The sequence below is a fragment of the Salmo salar genome, chromosome ssa06, assembly GCF_905237065.1.
Source record: "Salmo salar chromosome ssa06, Ssal_v3.1, whole genome shotgun sequence".
NCBI classification, from domain to species: Eukaryota; Metazoa; Chordata; class Actinopteri; order Salmoniformes; family Salmonidae; genus Salmo; species Salmo salar.
This window is the reverse complement of record NC_059447.1, coordinates 71,359,827-71,372,174: the sequence shown is the minus strand read 5'-3', so window position 1 is coordinate 71,372,174 and position 12,348 is coordinate 71,359,827. Positions and strand designations below refer to the sequence as shown.

Below are 12,348 nucleotides of genomic sequence, written 5' to 3'. Positions count from 1 at the left end.
CGGACCTGCTTACCCTGTCCCTGCTCCCCTTGCACCAGCCTCAGTTCCTGGTTCCCTGCTACCCGCCCAAGCTCCCCCTGGCCTGTACCCCATCTCCTCACGCTTTTCAATAAATACCTTGGTTACCTTATCCCTGTCTCCTCGTGTGAATCTGCACTTGGGTTCACCTGCTCCACCCCGTGTAACAGATATACTAAATGTTCGGTAGTGACACTTCTTAAAAATAAAGATTTACTAACATGCTCACTCATTTTCTCTTAAATGTTTTCAGACAGACTACTCAGCATGCAGCCATGCTGGAGAAGGGTGTGGATTAAGGCACAGTCATTATAAAGTATTTCAACATGTTTGTTTCGGTAGTGACATCAAAAGGTGAGACAGCATTTAAAAAAAAAGAAACATAAAAAAAGAAGCATAACTACTAATTAGATCAGTATCTTTCAATGTTATAATAGAACAACTCAATAATAGTGTAAAAACAAAATCACAAATCATGAATTGCTTTATTTTCAAACATGAAGTTTAGGAGTCAGGGTTAAGGACAGCCACCTCTCAATAGAAATGGGTATATAAAAAGATCTTTGTACTATATTAATCTAACAATATGCTTGTTATTGCCTTGGATTGAATAAGAACATATCATGATGTAAATAAATGTCCTAAAGTTTGAGGCTTAACTTTTTTGGGATGGGACTGAAATTTACACCACTTCTATAGAATCACCCATCACCCTAAGACCTGATTCAAGTCAAATGGGTTAAATGGCATTATATGTATAGCATTCTAATGAGGGAAAAGGTACAGGTCACTGACCTGTATCTATATGCACCTTGAATTGTTTTGAACGTAGGCTATAGTGTGTCTATATGGTTAGGGTTAGGGCGGCAGGTAACCTAGCAGTTAGAGCGTTGGGCCGGTAACTGAAAGGTTGCTAGTTTGAATACCCGAGCCAACAAGCTTAAAAATATATGTCGCTGTACCCTTGAGCAAGGCATTTAATCCTAATTTGCTCAAAGGGCGCTGACCCTGTAAAACAACACGTTTCACTGCACCTATCTGGTGTATGTGTGAAATAAAGCATGTATTGTTTATTGTTTTGTAAAACCCCCCATGTGTTCTCTTGATCCTATCGTGGATATGACCTTGTTATGATATGTAAATAAGGAGGCGGGGATATTAAAAAAACATAAATATAGAGCTGAAAAGAGAGCCGAAGAGAAGATAATGTCATCCACCAATGGTTCTTAATTGTGTTGTTTCAGGCTCCATCGGGAAGAGTGTCACACGTCTTCAGGTAAGGATAAACAACATGTAACAGTGAGGTGCCATTCACTATCTACAATAGAGCGATCAAAGAATAACAGCTCAAACACCATGAGGAAACCTATTAACCTCACACAGTATAGAAAGACAAAACACTCCCTGTCTGGTGGAAAATCAAACAGATATTTTTCTCCTGCCATCGATTGATGCTTTAAAGCGGCTGTCAGCAGTAGAAACAATAGCAAAGCATCCTCCCCACCCGTGTTTCGGTACAAGACTGAGGGATAGGGCTGGTGAAATATACCACTCTCAAATTCTTAGAGCAATGGATGCAAGGACTGACCATCCATGGTATCAAAATGATAGTTGTTAACCATGTTTTGAGAGTATACTGGACAGTGTTTGTTATATTTAATTTGTTTACAAACATTGGAGTAAAACAAGCTTATATTTTGGATTTGATGAAGCACGACAGCTGAACTAAGCTCATAAGGCATTGATAAATTATATTCTTCAAGAACCGATGGGTACATATCATTCATTAACTGGTAAAAAACATGGATGTAGTAACTCCATATTGCCCCTTTAAAAGCCTCTAAATACTAACCTGTCATAGGCCTGGACCAGACTGATCTCTCTTTTCTTTTCTCTCCCGTTCTCTTTTTCTTTTCTATTTCGCTCATCCTGACACACGGATTCGCTGCTGTGCAGGGTCATTCATAATCTGTGTCGCCTTGGCAACCACTCACACCGATGTGTCATCTACTGAGCGGGGCAGCTTTGACCCTGTCTGAGGGACTGTGTCTGTGTGTCCGTGCCTGCATGCGTGTGTGTGTTTGTGTGAGTGTGTGTCCGACCCTGTCAACAGGCCAGTAGGTCAGAATGCAAAGTCAACAGTCAGCTCTCTTCAATGACCATGGCTTAATGACCATGGCTTCATGGTAACAGCTCTCCTCAATGACCAAGGCTTAATGGTGACATCTCTCCTCAATGACCATGGCTTCATGGTAACAGTCATCTCTCTTCAATGACCATGGCTTAATGACCATGGCTTCATGGTAACAGCTCTCTTCAATGACCATGGCTTAATGACCATGGCTTCATGGTAACATCTCTCCTCAATGACCATGGCTTCTTGGTAAGTCATCTCTCTTCAATGACCATGGCTTCATGGTAACATCTCTCTTCAATGACCATGGCTTCATGGTAACAGTCATCTCTCCTCAATGACCATGGCTTCATGGTAACAGTCATCTCTCCTCAATGACCATGGCTTCATGGTAACAGTCATCTCTCCTCAATGACCATGGCTTCATGATAACAGTCATCTCTCCTCAATGACCATGGCTTAATGACCATGGCTTCATGGTAACAGCTCTCCTCAATGACCAAGGCTTAATGACCATGGCTTCATGGTAACAGCTCTCCTCAATGACCAAGGCTTAATGACCATGGCTTCATGGTAACAGTCATCTCTCTTCAATGACCATGGCTTAATGACCATGGCTTCATGGTAACAGCTCTCCTCAATGACCAAGGCTTAATGACCATGGCTTCATGGTAACAGCTCTCCTCAATGACCAAGGCTTAATGACCATGGCTTCATGGTAACAGCTCTCCTCAATGACCAAGGCTTAATGACCATGGCTTCATGGTAACAGCTCTCCTCAATGACCAAGGCTTAATGACCATGGCTTAATGACCATGGCTTCATCGTAACAGTCTGGCAAATTAGAACAAATCAACACCCTTCTCGTCCTCCACTTCTCACTCACCCCTTCTCCTCTCACTCACCACTCTACCTCACCCAACAACATCATAACACACACCCACACAGATCCTTCCAGCTAATGAAAAACACATTTTCACTACCTAATCAAATTAAGACCTCAATTTGCCAGATCATTTTGTTTTGGTAAATAAAGCATTAGCAGCACTAAACTCCCTATAGCCTACCACAGCTCACAGGCTCACATACTGAGGAGGCTACATAGACTCAAATCATAGTGACTCACATCATACAGATGCACATACAGACATGCATGAATGCACAAGTACACACGATTGCACACACAAACAGAGAGAAAGAGAGGAGAGAGAAAGAGAGAGAGAAGAGGGGGAAAGGGAGACAGACACATAGAGAGAGAGAGAGAGAGAAAGACAGAGACAGAGAGAGACAGAAACAGGCATAGACAGAGAGCGAGAGAGACAGAGACAGGCATAGACAGAGAGACAGAGAGACAGACAGAAGGGAGGCAGGCAGGCAGAGAGAGACAGATAAGTAATTGTATTGGTGATCCACACCAAATGATACATAAAAGGTATGATCTGTTTTTCCTCTCGAAGACGACTTCTGATTTATGGGTCCATAAGAAAAGAACAGCTCCACCAGGACTATCAATGTTGTACTGTACTGTATTGGCTTTCACTTACATTGATCATAAAATGACTGTCTTACCCTTTCCGCAGGGAAAATACAAATTCAATCACTTATAGAGAAGGGGAAAATCAATCCCCCAATGAAACATCACACTGCTTTTCCTTTCATTAATTAGACACAGTACAATGGTTTATTATAATTGAGAATTTTTGGGCAGCAACCTAGAAAATAATCTAGGGGAAACACTGGAACCCCATAAACGGAGAGGACTCGCTGACTCATGATGCTACACTCTAATGTAGGGGTTCATAAACCTTTTCAGCCTGGGACCCAAATGCGAAATTCTGTGTTTTCCTGAGACCCAAGCTCAGGAAAATATGCAACTATACGTAAATATCGGAACATTTCATTGCCCTTATGCCTAAAAAAAAAAAGCAATATATACAAAAACAAATATCAATGAAATACCCATAAATATATTTATGTTTATTTATCCCCATTAAAAACACTCTTACATTCCTGTCTAGGTTCGAACTGTTGCTGTTAAAATACAATAAATAATTTCATTCTGAACTGGAATAAACAGATTGATCACATCACACAGATGTATAACAGAACACACACAGGCTCAGTTTTTGATAGTGCAACCCTAAGTAACAGTACGGATACAAAATTCTGGCCTACTGTACATCCTACTGTATAAATGATTGTTGATAGAAGGTCTAGGTCGGAACTGTTGCTGTTAAAATGTTGTTGTTTTTTTAATTCTGAACTGGAATAAACTGATTGCTCACCTAACACAGATGTAGACCAGAAAACACACACACACACACACACACACACACACACACACACACACACACACACACACACACACACACACACACACACTCCTAATGAGAGGTGTGTGACTGGTTGAAGATTCAACAAGCAGGTCTATTCTGGGATCAGCTTTTAACAGTACAACACTGAGGTCATGCTCAGCATTCAGTCTGTTTCTGTACTTGAGAACCCTGACTTGCATAGGTACAGTTGAAGTCAGAAGTTTACATACACTTAGCTTGGAGTCATTAAAACTCGTTTTTCAACCACCCCACAAATTTCTTGTTAACAAACTATAGTTTTGGCAAGTCGGTTAGGACATCTACTTTCTGCATGACACAAGTAATTTTCCAACAATTGTTTACAGACCGATTGTTTCACTTATAATTCACCGTATCACAATTCCAGTGGGTCAGAAGTTTACATACACTAAGTTGACTGTGCCTTTAAACAGCTTGGAAAATTCCAGAAAATTATGTAATGGCTTTAGAAGCTTCTAATAGGCTAATTGACATAATTTGAGTCAATTAGATGTGTCTTTTTGCTTGACATAACGGGAAAATCAAAAAAAATCTGCCAAGACCGCAGAAAAAAAATTGCAGACCTCCACAAGTCTGGTTCATCCTTGGGAGCAATTTCCAAATGCCTGAAGGTACCACGTTCATCTGTACAAACAATAGTACGCAAGTATAAACACCATGGGTCCACGCAGCCGTCATACTGCTCAGGAAGGAGACGTGTTCTGTCTCCTAGAGATGGACGTACTTTGGTGCAAAAAGTGCAAATCAATCAAACAGCAAAGACATTGAAAAGATGCTGGAGGAAACAGGTACAAAAGTATCTATATCCACAGTAAAACGAGTCCTATATCGACATAACCTGAAAGGCCGCTCAGCAAGGAAGAAGCCACTGCTCCAAAACCGCCATAAAAAAGCCAGACTACGGTTTGCAACTGCACATGGGGACAAAGATCGTACTTTTTGGAGAAATGTCCTCTGGTCTGATGAAACAAAAATAGAACTGTTTGGCCATAATGACTATCATTATGTTTGGCGGAAAAAGGGGGAGGCTTGCAAGCCGAAGAACAACATCCCAACCGTGAAACACGGGGGTGGCAGCATCATGTTGTGGGTGTGGAAAATTATGAGGAAAATTATGTGGATATATTGAAGCAACATCTCAAGACATCAGTCAGGAAGTTAAAGCTTGGTCACAAATGGGTCTTCCAAATGGACAATGAGCCCAAGCATACTTCCAAAGTTGTGGCAAAATGGCTTAAGGACAACAAAGTCAAGGTATTGGAGTGGCCATCACAAAGCCCTGACCTCAATCCTACAGAAAATTTGTGGGCAGAACTGAAAAAGTGTGTGCGAGCAAGGAGGCCTTCAAACCTGACTCAGTTACACCAGCTCTGTCAGGAGGAATGGGCCAAAATTCACCCAACTTATTGTGGGAAGCTTGTGGAAGGCTATCCGAAACATTTGACCCAAGATAAACAATTTAAAGGCAATGCTACCAAATACTAATTGAGCGTATGTAAACTTCTGACCCACTGGGAATGTGATGAAAGAAATAAAAGCTGAAATAAATCAATTCTCTCTACTATTATTCTGACATTTCACATTCTTAAATAAAGTGGTGATCCTAACTGACCTAAGACAGGGAATTTTTACAAGGTTTAAATGTCAGGAATTGTGAAAAACGGAGTTTAAATGTATTTGGCTAAGGTGTATGTAAGCTTCCGATTTCAACTGTATGTTGTGCCAAACTGGATCAGAAGATCTACTGCTTTCTCAGTCAGGCAGGAGACCGCTTCCTGCTGTAGATGAACAACCCAGAACTGTGTGAGTGTTCGTCTCAGAAAGCATCTTGCTTCAATCAGTTTATTCCAGTTCAGAATAAAAAATATTCCTTGTAACAGCAACAGTTCCAACCTAAACTTATTTTCAACAATAATTTCTACAGTAAGATGTACAGTAGGCCTGATAATTTTTCATCTGTACCGTTTCTTAGGGTTGTACTATCAGTAGCTAGTTAATTTGCTTTTGCCAACGTTAGTTATTAGCTGTTTAACGTTACAAGGCCATGGGATTGTTTGAAAGAGAATCTCACATTTACTCTTATGAGAGATGGTACTCCCTTATTTCTGCTCATCATTACCTGTTATAAAAATGGCAACGCCTTGCTTGTTGACTTACTTTTCAACTTTCGAAGCACTGTTTCCCGAAGCATTCTGCCCTGTTCTGAACGAACTCCCTGGGTTTCCCGTCATGTTGTGCCTGGATGTTTGGTCAGGACGTGTCGTTTTATTAATTTGTTCATTTCGAGAGACTCATTACTAAGCACTTCCCCACACAAAACACATTGTGGGCACTCCTCGTTATTTCTCAAAGTGTGTATGAAAGAGACAAAAAGTCATCGCTGTATTTGCGTTTCATGACGATTGAGCTCAGTCAGAACTTGTGGCTAGCATGAGTCCATTTCATGACAGCGGTGAGTGATGGCGAGTGGGAGTAACAAGTCAGTGGCTTGAACAACAGCGCTGCAGCGTGTGGGTCGCGAAGTGATCTTCAAGAAAACTGCAGAAAAAAGATCCGGTAAACAGCGAAGCACATGGGTATCTTCCTCTACAACCTCTCCGCACACTGAACCGAGAACGCAGTTGCACCTGGCCAAATTAATTAAATTAATGAAATAATTATACATTTACACCGCGACCCACCATTAACAGGACCAATACTTTAAACGCTGCTCTAATACATGATGCTCCACTCTAATACAAGTTCATGATGCTCCACTCTAATACGTGATGCTCCACTCTAATGCTAGTTCATGATGCTCCATTCTAATGCTAGTTCATGATGCTCCACTCTAATGCTAGTTCATGATGCTCCACTCTAATGCTAGTTCATGATGCTCCACTCTAATACATGATGCTCCACTCTAATGCTAATTCATGATGCTACACTCTAATGCTAGTTCATGATGTACCACTCTAATGCTAGTTCATGATGCTCCACTCTAATGCTAGTTCATGATGCTCCACTCTAATGCTACTTCATGATGCTCCACTCTAATGCTAATTCATGATGCTACACTCTAATGCTAGTTCATGATTCTCCACTCTAATGCTAATTAATGATGCTACACTCTATTACCAGTTCATGATGCTCCACTCTAATGCTAATTCATGATGCTACACTCTAATGCTAGTTCATGATGCTACACTCTAATACCAGTTCATGATGCTACACTCTAATGCTAGTTCATGATGCTCCACTCTAATGCTAATTCATGATGCTACACTCTAAAACATGATGCTCCACTCTAATGCTAGTTTGTGATGCTCCACTCTAATACATGATGCTCCACTCTAATGCTAGTTCATGATGCTCCACTCTAATGCTAGTTCATGATGCTACACTGTAATGCTAATTCATGATGCTCCACTCTAATGCTAATTCATGATGCTACACTCTAATGCTACTTCATGATGCTACACTCTAATACCAGTTCATGATGCTACACTCTAATGCTAATTCATGATGCTATACTCTAATGCTACTTCATGATGCTACACTCTAATACCAGTTCATGATACTCCACTCTAATTCTAGTTCATAATGCTCCACTCTAATGCTAGTTCATGATGCTACATTATAATGCTAGTTCATGATGCTCCACTCTAATGCTAATTCATGATGCTACACTCTAATGCTAGTTCATGATGCTCCACTCTAATACATGAGGCTCCACTCTAATGCTAGTTTGTGATGCTCCACTCTAATACATGATGCTCCACTCTAATGCTAGTTTGTGATGCTCCTCTCTAATACATGATGCTACACTCTAATGCTAGTTCATGATGCTTCACTCTAATGCTAGTTCATGATGCTACACTCTAATGCTAGTCCATGATGCACCACTCTAATGCTAGTTCATGATGCTACACTCTAACGTTAGTTCATGATGCTACACTCTAATGCTAGTTCATGACGCTACACTCTACTGCTAGTTCATGATGCTCCACTCTAATGCTAGTTCATGATGCTACACTCTACTGCTAGTTCATGATGCTCCACTCTAATGCTAGTTCTCAACCACCATCTAAGGCCAGAGCCCTGGGGCCTGAGAGCTGAGGATACTAGACAGCTGAGGTCAGTGTGAGTGAACAGTGTTTCCCCACGGGAAGGGGGGGAACACTAATGAATAATAATCAGCTTGTAAATTGCAACCCTCTACAGGAAATTAGAGACTGATTGAAGGCTCCTCATCTTCCTGCACATCATTGATCCACAGCAGCCGTCACCACAGCAACACTCACTCAGACCTCCCCAGGTTGAACTGAACACACTGAGGCTGGGACACTTCTGTTCTCTAATCTCGTGTTTGTGATTAGAAGGGCATGAAATAAATCTGATCTATGACCAGTTAGTCACTCGTTACACTGGCACCGGGCCTGACAGGTGTGAGGTGAGGTGTTGATCCAGAGACAGTTTGTTTGTGTTTTGTGGGGTAGGGCCTATTCTAAAGGTTAGATTATGATTGGCACTTTTCTCTGAAGCCCCTATCCTCAGGGTAGATGGCTGACATAAACTGATTTTTAGATTATAAGGATGTAAAAAATATTGGAAGCCACTAATATATTTCATCATGGTAAACCCAAAGTGACCTTCAAGACAGACTGGCCACTGACCACTCGATCACCTGTAATGGTTGCTTGAGAACCTGAGAGCACACTGCGATGCAGCAGTCACTTAGGTGAGATCAATACAGGGTAGTATTTCTGTAAGACAATATGAGGTCAACAACACAGGACAAAGCACACCAAAAACCTTTATGTGACCTGTATACCTTGTTTGAGTATGGTGGCCTAGCAAGGTTGAGTCCATCTCTGATGACTTTATCCCTAATCATGATCTTCAGCTTCAGTTTGGGGTAAATCACCAGCTCCCTCCTGTTGCCAAGCGTCAGGTTCCTCTGCGCACTTAGATACGCGCCCCCATTCCTCCCAACCCGGTCACTACTCGGTTCGGTCCAAGACTTGGATTTCCAGGAGTTTAGACTCGTACTGGTCGAACAGGTGGTTGTTGGGTGGTGTGGTGGGCATCGGCCAAAGCATGAAATACAGGCCGGCAGCTGCCTCATCCTCAACTTTCAGCCTTTGCACCGCGTCGTGGATCCTTTGCCGTTGGTGCGGTATGTAGACACCATCGCCTTCCAGATCATCGTAGCCGTTATCCACGAAGGATTCCACATACTGAGAGAGCCATGGCTCCCCCCTCTTGACAGCAGAGAGAAAAATATAGTTTTAAGTTCATTTCCTGCAACTTTGTCATAGGGCGTTTAGAAAATGTTGCAGTTGTAAAGCAAGTTTTCTGCAGTTCTACACATTTTGCCATGGGGTGGAGTGAATTTTTGGCAATTTTATCATACGTTTCATGCAATTCTACTCATTTTTCTATGGGGCAGAAATACATGTTTGCAGTTTTAAAGCTAATTTCCAGAAATTCTACTCATATTGCATGGGGTGGAGAGAAATAATTTGATCAGTTTTAAAGCTAATTCCTGCAATTCTACTCATTTTGCCATGGGGTGGAGAGAAATAATTTGATCAGTTTTACAGATAATTTCCTGCAATTCTACACATGCCATGTTAATGATATCTGAGCGAGAGTGAGTAACCAAATCAATGGAGGTCAGGGCCCCTGGGTATGTGCCCTGCTTGCCCAGTTGGTCATTCTGCCATGATTACCACACATTTAGAAAACTGACTAGACTAACTTAGCAATCTAATAATTGTCAGCTGACATGGCTAGTTGAGTGACTGTCAGTGACTGACAAAACAAGTGAAAAACTGCTGATGCACAACCACATTTCGAACTTGCACCTTGTGTATGCTAGTATTCCAACTCTTGTAAGTTGAGACCTGACTGAGTTCCTAAACTACCCTTCTAGTGGCCAGGGGCCCCCTAGTGGCCAGGGGCCCTAACGACCGATTATGTTGCTTATTCCTGGAGCCAGCACTGGAGAGAGCTTGAGGGTCTTCAGCCACTCAAACAAGATGCTGGGTCCACTGGTGGTCATTTTGGGGAGCAAAAAGAAGAACAAATGTAAAGGAAAACTTCAGCACTTCACTGTTTTCCCTCAACCTAATTATTCAGTAAATAACCAGATAAACACTCTAGTAGTGAGTGATTTAGCTTTATACTAATGAAAATCCTGACAGATGTAGTACCCTCATCATCTAGCTCCATATTCAATGACCAAATGTACATTTCACACATACTTAAAGTGTTTGCCAGTTACAGGAAAGTCCCCTGTATCCCCACTATGAATAGTCCCCAGTATCCCCACTATGAATGGTCCCCAGTATCCCCACTATGATTAGTCCCCAGTATCCCCACTATGAATAGTCCCCAGTATCCCCACTATGAATAGTCCCCAGTATCCCCACTATGATTAGTCCCCAGTATCCCCACTATGATTAGTCCCCAGTATCCCCACTATGATTAGTCCCCAGTATCCCCACTATGATTAGTCCCCAGTATCCCCACTATGAATAGTCCCCATTATCCCCACTATGATTAGTCCCCAGTATCCCCACTATGATTAGTCCCCAGTATCCCCACTATGAATAGTCCCCATTATCCCCACTATGATTAGTCCCCAGTATCCCCACTATGATTAGTCCCCAGTATCCCCACTATGAATAGTCCCCAGTATCCCCACTATGAATAGTCTCCAGTATCCCCACTATGAATAGTCCCCAGTATCCCCACTATGAATAGTCCCCAGTATCCCCACTATGAATAGTCCCCAGTATCCCCACTATGAATAGTCCCCATTATCCCCACTATGATTAGTCCCCAGTATCCCCACTATGATTAGTCCCCAGTATCCCCACTATGAATAGTCCCCAGTATCCCCACTATGAATAGTCCCCAGTATCCCCACTATGAATGGTCCCCAGTATCCCCACTATGAATAGTCCCCAGTATCCCCACTATGAATAGTCCCCAGTATCCCCACTATGATTAGTCCCCAGTATCCCCACTATGAATAGTCCCCAGTATCCCCACTATGAATGGTCCCCAGTATCCCCACTATTAATAGTCCCCAGTATCCCCACTATGAATAGTCCCCAGTATCCCCACTATGATTAGTCCCCAGTATCCCCACTATGAATAGTCCCCAGTATCCCCACTATGAATAGTCCCCAGTATCCCCACTATGAATAGTCCCCAGTATCCCCACTATGAATAGTCTCCAGTATCCCCACTATGAATGGTCCCCAGTATCCCCACTATGAATGGTCCCCAGTATCCCCACTATGAATAGTCCCCAGTATCCCCACTATGAATAGTCCCCAGTATCCCCACTATGATTAGTCCCCAGTATCCCCACTATGAATAGTCCCCACTCTCCCCACTATGAATAGTCCCCAGTATCCCCACTATGAATAGTCCCCAGTATCCCCACTATGATTAGTCCCCAGTATCCCCACTATGAATAGTCCCCAGTATCCCCACTATGAATAGTCCCCAGTATCCCCACTATGAATAGTCCCCAGTATCCCCACTATGATTAGTCCCCAGTATCCCCACTATGAATAGTCTCCAGTATCCCCACTATGATTAGTCCCCAGTATCCCCACTATGAATGGTCCCCAGTATCCCCACTATGAATAGTCCCCAGTATCCCCACTATGAATAGTCCCCAGTATCCCCACTATGAATAGTCCCCAGTATCCCCACTATGAATAGTCTCCAGTATCCCCACTATGATTAGTCTCCAGTATCCCCACTATGAATAGTCCCCAGTATCCCCACTATGAATAGTCCCCAGTATCCCCACTATGAATAGTCCCCAGTATCCCCACT

At 42.4% G+C, this 12,348-nt stretch overlaps 1 pseudogene; it reads right to left on the bottom strand.

The window, feature by feature from the left end:
* Positions 1-9,139: 9,139 nt before the first annotated feature.
* On the bottom strand, positions 9,140-10,552 carry LOC106607979 (sterile alpha motif domain-containing protein 5-like; annotated as a pseudogene).
* Between the last annotated feature and the right edge of the window lie 1,796 nt (positions 10,553-12,348).